Raw genomic sequence first — 10,886 nt, 5'->3', positions numbered from 1 at the left:
CCCTCCCCCCCTCTCATCCTTCGGGCATTTGGCTCCCGGGAGCTACTCCCCATTCCAACTATTCCCTCCTCAACGAGTCCCCCCTTCCTCACTGTCTTGTCTCTGCCGCCGCATCCAACACTGATCCACCTCAGTCTTCACAGGTGAGCTGCACGCATTCTCTCGTTTTCTTGCACCCACAAGGGTGACATTTCTCTGGACTGACAGCCTTTTCTCCCTCTGTCACACCCCCAAAAGAGTGATGACTGTCTTTGGGATTGTGCACTGGGTTCAGCCTTTTTTTTTTTTTTTTTTTTTTTTTTGCAGTACGGGGTACTCAGGGCCTTGCGCTGGCCAGGCAGGCGCTTATTCTACCGAGCTATCTCCCAGCCCTGGCTTCAGCCTTTGACTCACCTTTAATTTGGCCGCTAAGGGAAAATATTCCTTCCCAACCCCCAAAGCACACGCCACTCAAGTGCCTCTTATGGGAACTTAAACACCTTCGGTCTCCAGGAGCTTATAAAGCTTGAACGATTAATCTTTTACTGCCTGCCGGTTTGGATAACGACAGCCACTGGCCCAAGGAGGGTACTTTGAATTGCAATACTTCCTGGGACCTAGACAACTTCTACTATGGCAACTGCAAATAGGCAGAGATTCCCTAGGTACAAGCCTTTGTTGCTCCACTCTGTGCCCCTCCCTCCTTCAGGCACGTAGGGCAACCCAGACATTTTTGGCTCACTCCACACTGCCATCGCCCCCCTAACCAGATCTCCTGCCTGACTCCTCTCCAGACTCTCTCTGAGGCCCAGCCTTCTCAGCCTCCTCAGCCAGATCCCCTGTTGACTCCAGCTCACTGTTCACCCGCTGCTCCTCCAGCTCCTCCTCGGCACTTCCATTGCCATTGTTCTCCTTCACTCTGTCCTCAATCTCACCTTAGCCAGCCCCACAATCTTGCCGCCAGTTTTTCCTCACCCTCTTGTACTGAGGCACCTCTTTCTTTCTTTCTTTCTTTCTTTCTTTTTTTTTTTTTTTTTGCAGAGCCAGGGATTGAACTCAAGCCCTTGAGCTTGCGGCAAGCACTTACTCAACTGAGCTATCTCCCCAGCCCCTTGAGCCACCACTTTCCTAGCCCCAACCTTTTCTCTCTCAGGGAGCAGGCTGGTCCGGGGCTGCTGGTTCGAATTCGTGTCCCTTTTATCCTCTCTGATCTCTCCCGGATTTCTCATTGTTAGGCTTCTTTTCTGCTGATCCCCATAAGTATATAAAGGAGCTGCAGGGCTGGGGAGATAGCTCAGCCACGTAAGTGCCTGCTTGGCTAGCACAAGGCCCTGAGTTTGATCCCTGGTACCACCAAAAAAAAAGGAGCCTCAATTCATTAATTCTTATGATCTTCACTTTAAAAATCTACATATTATCCTCACCATTACCTTGTCCTCCCAGCAGAAGCTCCAGCCCTGCCAGGTGGCTAAGACAGAAGTGGCCCAGAGACGCTGACCTAACCACCCTGACCCTGACGCCTGCGGTGCCGCTGCGGTTCCAGACATTGACCCTGTGGGGAGTACTGGGCCCCATGGCTCAGCCTGCTGGGCACTATGAATGCAGGACTTAGAACAATTTCACAGGACACCACCATTTGCCAGAAACTCCATGAGCTAACCCAGTGCCCCAATGAAAACCCCACTGAATTTCTTTCTTGCCTTACTGACACCTTAACCAAATATACTGGTGTTGGGGCTGGTGAGATGGCTCAGTGGTCTAAAGCACCTACTTAGAACAAGCTTAGCAAAGCACAGGGACCACGGTTCAATCCCCAGCACCACGTGCCAGCCAGCCCCGCCCCCTGGTGGGCTGAGCTGGCCACACACACACAGACACACACACACACAAATAAAATTAAAAAAAAAAAAAAAAAGAAAAGCTTTAAAACACACACACACACACAAATATACTGGCACACACACACAAATATACTGGTGTTGACCCTCAGTCCCCTGAGGGAATGAACCTTATTTTAAACTGACACTTCATTTTCCAATTTGCTCCTGACATGTGTGCTAAATTAAAGCCAACAGATGTAAAGTCCACTGATATCTCAGTGGACTAAAGCGTCTGCTTAGGCAGAGTGCAACGGCTAGGGTTCAAACCCCAGCATGCTGTGCCAGCTGTCTTCGGGGTACGCTGAGATGGCGATCGAGACTGGACGTGGTGGCATGTGCCTGTAAGCCCAGCTCTTGGGAGGCTGAAAACAGGAGAATCGCTACAAGTCCAATCTACGTAGTGAGACCCTATAGACCCTGTCCTAAAATATGGGAAAAATAAATAAGTAAATGAGACAGATCTTGGCCCTCTGATCCCACAGGGAGACCTCTTAGTCAGGCTTTCCATGTCTTTACCATCAGAGAGGAACAATTAAAACCGGATAATGAACAACATTCTAAACTTATGCCAATTCTTGGCTACAGCACTCATGAGAACCAAACCTAGACAACGTGGCACCACGCCAGCCCCTCCTGGAGCATGCTTCAAGTGTGGCAAAGAAGAACACTGGGTATGAGCCTGCTCCAGCCCATGGCCACCACCAGGATCTTGTCCCACCTGTAAACTCCAGGGTCACTGGAAGTGCGACTGCCTGTCCACCAGAGAGCAGGTAAGTCATCTAGTTCCCTGCCCTCACATCTCATCACAGCCGCCAGATTCATTGCTAACTGACATGCTCAATCTTGCTGCTGAAGAGTACTGGCAGAGCTTGGGGTCCATGGCCTCCTTCGAGACATCTTTGTTTAAACGCTGAGTCTCAGTGGACATCTCAGGTAAGACACTCTCTTTTCTTATTTATTTATTTTTTTGTGGAACCAGGGATTGAACTCAGGCCCTTGCGCTTGCCAGGGAAGCGCTTATTCCACTGAGCCATCTCCCCGGCCTCAGGGATCTTTTATTCCCCTGTATTCCTCAGTATCCAATAGCCCCTAAACACCAATGGGGATTTATACCCATAATCCAAAGTCTCCTATCCAGCAATTTTCTTAAAACTACCCTTTCACTTTATAATAGTCTTATTCTTCCTGTACTCAAACCTGATGGTTCCTACTGTGTAGTTCAAAATCTCAGGATTATCAACAAAGAGGTTATACCAGGTCACCCGGTGGTGCCAAACCCCTACACCATGCTCCCTCACATTCCCCCTCCACTACCCACTGTACAGTCCTGGACCTCAAAGGTGCTTTCTTCATCATCCCCCTACACCCTACACCCTGATTGTCAGGACCTGTTTGCCTTCACGTGGACAGACCCAGATACCCTCCAGTTCCTATAGCTCACATGGACACTCCTGCCTTGGGGATTCAGGGACAGTCCTCACTTCTTAGCCAGACCCTGACTACTGACCTGGTGACCCTCAATCTCAAACCCAGCACTCTCCTCAGTATATAGGTGCTCTTTTTCTTTGTTCCTCCTCCCATGCCTTAGCCATACGACGTATAGCTACCCTTCTCAACTTTTTCTTGGGACGTAGATACAGGGTTTCTCTTGCCAAAGCTCAAATATCCAGGACTCACCCTCACTCCCACTACTGGCTCGATCGCTGCGGATTGCAAAGCCTCCTGTGCGGCCTCCAGATGCCTGCTACAAAACAAGTCCTTTCTTTCCTTGGCCTACCTAACTTCTTTCACCTCTGTATTCCTAATTTTGCCTCCTTGGCTCAACCTCTCCGTAAAGCACCCAAGGGCTCCTTGTCAGAACCTCTCGACCCTACCACTCCTATACCTTCTTCCTTTCACAAGCCACAAAAGGCCCTGTTAAAGGCTCTGGCTCCCACTCTCCCCACCCAACCTTTTTCTGTATACACTACCTCTCAAAAACACAATGCGGTAGGGGTTCTAGGACACAGAAAGGGACCTTCATTTCAAGCAATAGCATACCAAAATAGTTTGACAACACAGAACCTGGGTGGGCCCCTGCCTCTGGGCCCCTGCAACAGCAGCCATGCTAACACGAGAGGCAGAAAAGTTCACTCCAGGACAGTCAGTCCCAGTGCACTCACCTCCTTGTCTTAAGGAGCTCATCTCACATGAGACACTTCCGCCCCAATGGCTCCTTCCCGCTTACATCTGGTGCTCATACAGGTCTCTTCCATCCCTGTCTCCACTAGCAGGCCCCCTGATCTGGCCACCTGACCCCCCTCCTCCGATGAGGTGCCTCACCACAGCTGCACTGAAGTCGGGAGGTGATCCCCATCCTCTTACTCCATATTAATAGCACTCTTCTCCCTACAGCCTCTGACACCTGGTTTATAGAAGGCAACGCAACCAACATGGACACTCACACAGGGCAGGACCTGTCACAGTCAGCAGGTCTAGAGTAAGAGAAACAAGTCCACTGCCACCGGGGAGATCTTCACAAAAGGCAGAATTTATCACTCTCACAAGGGCCCTCACTCTAGCCAAAGACAAAATCATAAATATCTATACAGACTCCAAGTACACATTCAGTATCCTTCATTCCAGTGCTGCCATCCAGCAAGAAAGAGGTCTAATCAGTACCCAAGGAAGTCCCATCACCAATGTACCCCTCATCCTCAAACTTCTAAAAGCAATGCAATTTCCGGGCAGGTAGCGCTCATTCACCTACGGACACCAGATACCATCAGGCCCTGTTTCTCAGGGCAACACCTCTGCTCACACAGAAGCCAAGTTGGCTGCACAACAGCCATCTCCCCCCATCTTCTCCCCCTTGTCCTGAACGCCCTACCCTCACCTCAATACTCACCTGAACAATTCCAGTTGCTCTAGGAAACAAACTATAGCCAAAACACTAAGGGGTGGATTTTCCACGGCTCAGAGCTTCTCCCCCCAGATCAGCAGGCCTTAACCACAATCACTGACTTACACAAGTGCTTTCACGTGGGCACCCAACGTCTATAAATTCCTCACTCCAACCGCTCCCACCCCTCCCTAAGAACCATCATTCACCAAGTCTCCCAAGGGTGCCATCTCTGTGCCAGAACCTCTCCTCAGGGACAGCTGCCTCCTCCTTTCCCAACCCACCAACTTGGTGGACACGCTGCAGGTGAAGACTGGCAGACAGATTTTACACACATGCCTCATCATAAGACCTATAAATATGTTCTTACCTTAGTATGCACTTTATCAGGGTGGATAGAGGCCTTTCCCACCTCCCAAAAGACTGTAGACATAGTTTGTAAAACTGTTATATGAGAGACAGTCCTCCAATTTGGCTTACCTTGCTCTATCCAGTTGGCGGACCTGCTTTTGTCCCTCAGGTTACCCAGCAGATATCCTCAAGTCTAAACATCACTTGGCAACTGCATGTACCATACTATCCACAGTCCTCAGGGAACATAGAAAAGGCACACAGTCTTGTGAAAACACACTTCCTGAGGGGCCAGGGAGATGGCTTACTAGAATAAGCGCTGGCCTGGCGAGCACAAGGGCCTGAGTTCAATCCCTGGTTCCACCAAAAAAAAAAAATCTCCTGAAACTTATTCTACAACTGTACTTGCTCCTTCCTTTAGCCCTAACTCTACTCAGGGCATGGTAGGGTGTCCACTTTTCTAAGTCCCTTTGACCTTGTGCATGGCAGACCAGTCCTGCTTCACAACTTTCCTCACTAAACCTTCCTCCCATCACCGTCTATATCCCAATCCTCTCCTTCCTCCTTTTGACTTTATTTATTTTGGCAGAACCAGGGATTGAACGCAGGCCCTTGCACTTGCCAGGCAAGCACTTTTTCTACTGAGCTGTCTCCCTGGCCCCCTCCTTTTGAGATACACTGACCTCTATCTTCCACAACCCATAGGCCACCCTCAACCAAAACTTCCTATGACTCCTGGGGATTTAACATACCTCAAATCTAAGCCTACAGAACTACAGCCCATGTGGCCTGGCCCACATCTGGTCATCCTCACCACAGAAACAGTGGTAAAGGTTGCCTGCCTCCCTTCCTGTTTCCACATACACAGGCTAAGTGGTGTCCTCCAACTCCAAACTCTTACTCTCAGAGTAGCCATCTTACCTCCTGTCCCCCACCCACCTCTCCCTCACCAAACATCCCTAAAACTTCCAGCCATCAGCTTTCTCCAAACCCAAATAAACTCACTGACAACAGCAGTCTTGCGCTTATTCCACTGAGCCATCTTCCTGGCCCGGGACCTACCTCTTGTTGAGAGAAGAATGTTGCTTCTCTGTTAACCAGTCAGGTATTGTCATGCAAAAAGTACACAAACTTGTGGCCTTGCTGCAAAGATGCAAAGGCGCAGGCTCTTCCTGGCCCTGTTCTGGGTAACCAGATCTTGGCGCCTGGATGCATCCTCCTCGCCCTCTTGGTCCTCTAATCACGATATTAGTCCTGTTACTCAGCACCTTGCCTTTTTAAACTTTTATTTTTGAGGTTTCTCCAATCTTTCACCATGAAGCAACTTCTCATTCTAGCTGAGGCCCTTGGCGCCAGCTTCCACATGGGCCACACTTGTCATAGGACAACCACCCCAGCCCCAGCTCCAGCCCCTACAATGACTACCCTCCCCACCCCCCATGGTCAGCAGGAAGTAGCTAGAGAGAGTCATCACCCCTTTTAACAACAAAAAGGGACTGAGAGAAATGGCTCAGCAGTCTAAATGCCTCCCTGGCAAGCACAAAGACCCCAGTTCAATCCCTGGTACCACATGCTGTGCTGGCCCCAGAACTCCAGGCCTGCTGAGCCAGCCACCTAAGCCAGGTGTGGTGGCGCACATCTGTAATTCCAGTGCTGGAGAGGCTGAGACGGGGATTACTACAAGTCCGAGCTGCATAATGAAACCCTGTACAAATGGATAAATAAATACAAGATTTAAAAAAACAGTAACAAAAAGATGGGAATGATGGGCCTGCGTCCACGCAGCCATCCGCCAGGTTGTCATGGCGGTGAGTCAGCGGGGCATGAGGATCCGAGGACTGATGAGGAGCTGTCCCGAGGCTGACTTTGTCTTCCTCCCTCTGGTTATCCACGGAGTTCTTTTGTTTTTCTTGCATGCCATGCCTTCCCCAGTCAGCACCTGTTAGGACACCCTACTGCCCATACAAACTCCACCCCTACCCCATCCCCATAAATTCTCTGCCAGCCTGCCTTCTCCGAGGGTCTTCTCCTTTCTTTGATAGCCCTCCTGCACCAAGCAACGAAGGATTTCTGTCCTTCTTTCCTTCTTCTCTCACACCAGAAGAAGGAACCTTACAGAATGCAGCCTGGGGAAATGGGCCTCCACCCTTCCCCACCAGGCTCCTTCCTGCAAGCAGCATCCCAGCTCTTCCTGGGACTTCGACTGTGGAAGGCCTTTCCCATGGAGCCAGATGTAGTGGGATATGCTTGCGGTCGCAGAGATCTGGAAGGCTGAGGCAGAAGGATCGCAAGTTCAAGCATAGCCAGGGTAATTTATTTACATAGTGAGACCCTGTCTCAAAAACAAGGTAAGACATAGGCTGAATATGTTGCCCAGGGCCACCATCCTCTATCGTGTTTACTGGTACAAACTCAGGTTAGTGATTGAAGGCCTTTTCCTGCACAGGTGTTGCATCTATACTCTGTGGGTGCAGGGGTATGGCGCCCCAATCCCAGCCCATGCCCAGTCTCCCCTGGAAAGAAGCAGCCAGGTCAGTGTCTCTGAGTTCAGTGGTAGCCACTGGGCCAGCATGGGCTGGGGCCCTCCTCAAGCAGCAGAGGTACATACTGCAGGGCACTTTGGAAATGGCATGGAAGTTCCCAAATGCACTGTGTCACCACTGTGTCACCACTGTGGACCATGGTGGGACACAGCACCTCCCAGCAAGATGGGCATCTTGCGCAGGCCTGGGCTTAACTCAAGTGTAGTTGAGCCAAACACAAAGATGCCCCAGCCTGTGCTTCTGCTACCACTGCATCTTTTTTTTTTTTTTTTTTTTGGCGGAACCGGGGATTGAACTCAGGCCCTTGTGCTTGCCAGGGAAGCGCTTATTCCACTGAGCTATCTCCCTGGCCCCTGCCACTACATCTTAAAGGGGCCCCATTTCCCCACTTATTCTCCAGGAAGCAAAGCGTCGGTAAAGAACAAAGCAGTCCTTGTCCCCACCCAGAAGCTGGCCTGAGCCAGACCAACCAGGTACTCAGGGATGGACAGTCCTGGGATTTTTATGTTGTGAAGTAACAGAACATTGTCCTAGTCCTAGTAGGACCATTGACTCTCAGCTCCAAATGTCCCTGTCCAGGAAGACCTAGAAGGCCCAAGAACCATGTGGGGACTGTTCAGAGAAGGCTTCCTCTGCAGAAGCGTGATTCCAACTTTGAAGGCATGGGCAGTGTCCCCCCCACCCTGCCTTGGTGAGCTGTAGTGCCAATCGGGAGGAAGTGCAGCAGCTCCAGGTCATCAGCTGGCCTGGGGCCTGAGGGCGAAGCCAAGGCTAGGTGGAGAATTCCAGGTGAGGTGTTCAGGAAATCTGCCAAACAAAACAGCCTCCTGTTTTCTGATTTTGTCTTTTTTTCTTCCTTTTTTTTTTTTTTGGTACTGGGGATCGAACTCAGGACCTTTGTTTTCTGATTTAATAAAGACCACGTGCTCAGTGTAGCCATTATTATTACTATTTTTTTATGAGCAGAATATATTTATTGAGAGAAAGAAAGCTCCTGTCCAAGAGAGGGACAGGAGGGGGGCCCAAGCAGGTAGTTCCCCTGGAAGCTGTCTCTTCCAGGGACTTTTATAGTGTAAAACCATGTGAGGCTAAGGTGAAGAGAATGGGAACTGGCTTAGGTGGGCAGGATGTGGGACAAAACTATGGTCAACCAATGGGATTACATATGGGACAGGGTCTTTCCCTCTTGGGGGTTGGAATGCGGGATAGGGTCTCTTTCTGTTGGGGGTTGGCTAGTGACTCACTTGGGTCTTTCCAGGTGATTGATACCTATTTAGAATATTAATCCTATAATGGCTTGTAGCCATTATGTTTATAGAAATAACTATTAAGGGAGTAAGTAGAAATGCAGCCTCTGGCTGGTGAGTCACACACAGCATGCTGGGAGTGGGCACCACACTGCCGCCCTGCATCTAACTCCATCCAGACAGTGTACCTTGGACTGCAGCTTTTCTGTTTTGGGGTTCCCTTTTCCTCCTCTTTGTGCTCCCATAAATTATGTTTTCACCCTCCAGGTGTTCTGTATGTTTCACTCAGTGTTTGTACAAGTCAGGAAGCAAGGTGGATTGTCCAAGCAGCACAGGCTGCCCTGTTAAGAAGAGGCAGGGGCTGAGCCTCTGAGTAGAAGGTTAGGGCTCCAGCGAGGGAGGGTTAGGGATCAAGGTGTTACAGAAGGTTCAGAAGGCAGTGCCATGTGCTGACCTGCCACCACACTTGGTTTTGGAGCACATAGAGCTGCAATTGTCCATACGGGTTTTTTTTCCAGAAGTGTGATAGAAGAGTCGAGGGATGGTAGCATTAGGGTGTTTCTCCGTTTCAAGTGAGAAACGGGGGGCCAGGGAGATGGCTCAGTAGAATAAGCGCTTGCCTGGCAAGTGCAATGGCCTGAGTTCAATCTCCTTTTTAGCAAAACAAAAAACACATTGATTTGGGGTTGGGGAGATGGCTCAGTGGAATAAGCACTTCCCTGGCAAGCTCAAGGCCTGAGTTCAACTCCCAGTTCCGCAAAAAAAAAAAAAAATAAATAAATAAAAATAAAGTGAGAAACGGAGGCAGCAAGGAAAGTGCATCTTGGAAGGGTGGAAGGGAGCAGAACACTGACCTGAGGCTGAAGGGAGTCCAGCCAGGGCCCAGAGCTCACGAGCTGGCGAGAGGGATGACGGCACCAGGTGCTCCTACTTCCTGCCAACGCCCAAACCAGGGTGCGAGCCCCGGAGAGAACTCGAAGGCGCGCGGGTCTGGGGACTTGGCAGCTTCCCCCTTAGGGCAGCAGGAGGGGCGGGGCTGAGTGTGCTTGGGTCTGAGGTCTTGCTGCTGGCCCCACAGCCACAGTCTTCCTCTTCCTCCTGAGTAACACAGCTGTGCTTGGCTGAGCCGGGTCAGACTGGCTGAAACGCGGCTCCCAGCTCCTCTGCAGTGCGCAGGGGCTTGGGAGAAGCAGGCTTAAAGGGCGGCCCTGCTGCCTCTTTTCCTCCACCTGCTCAGGCGCACTCGTATCTACAACAGAAAACAGCTCTGTTCTTGGTTAGTTATAGAGGCGCTCTGCACATGAAGTCAGTCTTACTCCTAACAGACTCCAGGACGGTTCTGGAAGCTGGATAACTGGGTCAGGGTGGATGAGAGCAGGCCTGTTCCGTAAACCCGTAAAGTGGAACACACGTATGAAAAGGCCGAGCCCATGGTGCAAAATCCGATGCATGCTGCAGGCCACTCCTGCGGATGGGATCGCGGTCTGAGTGAGGCTGCTGCCCCCGGGAGCCTCGCCAAGCCCCTCCCCCAGCCCTCTTAGGGTAACCTTTACTCTGCTGCACTAAGCATCTTTCCCCTTCTTACCCTCTCCACCCCCGTACCAGGGAATGAGCCAGGGCTTTCACACGCGCTACATCTGCAGCCTTTGTTATTTCTTAACTTTGAGACAGGGACTTCACTAAGTCATTAAACTGGCCAGGTTGGGCTTCAGCTGTCCATCCTACTGTCTCAGCCTCCCAGATGCTGGAATAGAGCCATACGCCACCAAGCCTGGCTTTCTTTTTTTACTTTCTATGAACGGAGTAAAATGGTGCGTGCCCATTATCTTACTAGAGTGCAAGGAAAGGAAAGGTCAGGAAGACAGTGCCACGAATTTTATATTTATCAAATTCATTAACATTGTGGATAACTATAGCTTGCTATTTTTTGTTGCTATAGATTCATCCACAGTATGGGTATTCATTTGTTTCTCAGTGCAGTGGATGATGGATTCTTTTTTTTTTT

General features: G+C 50.3%; 1 long non-coding RNA gene across 1 annotated transcript in view; it reads left to right on the top strand.

The window, feature by feature from the left end:
• Positions 1-10,886, top strand: part of LOC111812367 — a 17,963-nt gene that overhangs the window by 897 nt on the left and 6,180 nt on the right. Inside the window, exon 2 of the long non-coding RNA XR_002817877.1 lies at positions 2,382-2,629. This is a non-coding gene — a long non-coding RNA (uncharacterized LOC111812367). The remainder of the gene's footprint in view (positions 1-2,381; positions 2,630-10,886) is intronic.

This window comes from Octodon degus, unplaced genomic scaffold (genome assembly GCF_000260255.1).
Source record: "Octodon degus isolate 3935 unplaced genomic scaffold, OctDeg1.0 scaffold00006, whole genome shotgun sequence".
Classification (NCBI taxonomy): domain Eukaryota; kingdom Metazoa; phylum Chordata; class Mammalia; order Rodentia; family Octodontidae; genus Octodon; species Octodon degus.
The sequence above is the reverse complement of the archived record's forward strand: the minus strand, read 5'-3'. Positions and strand labels throughout refer to the sequence as shown.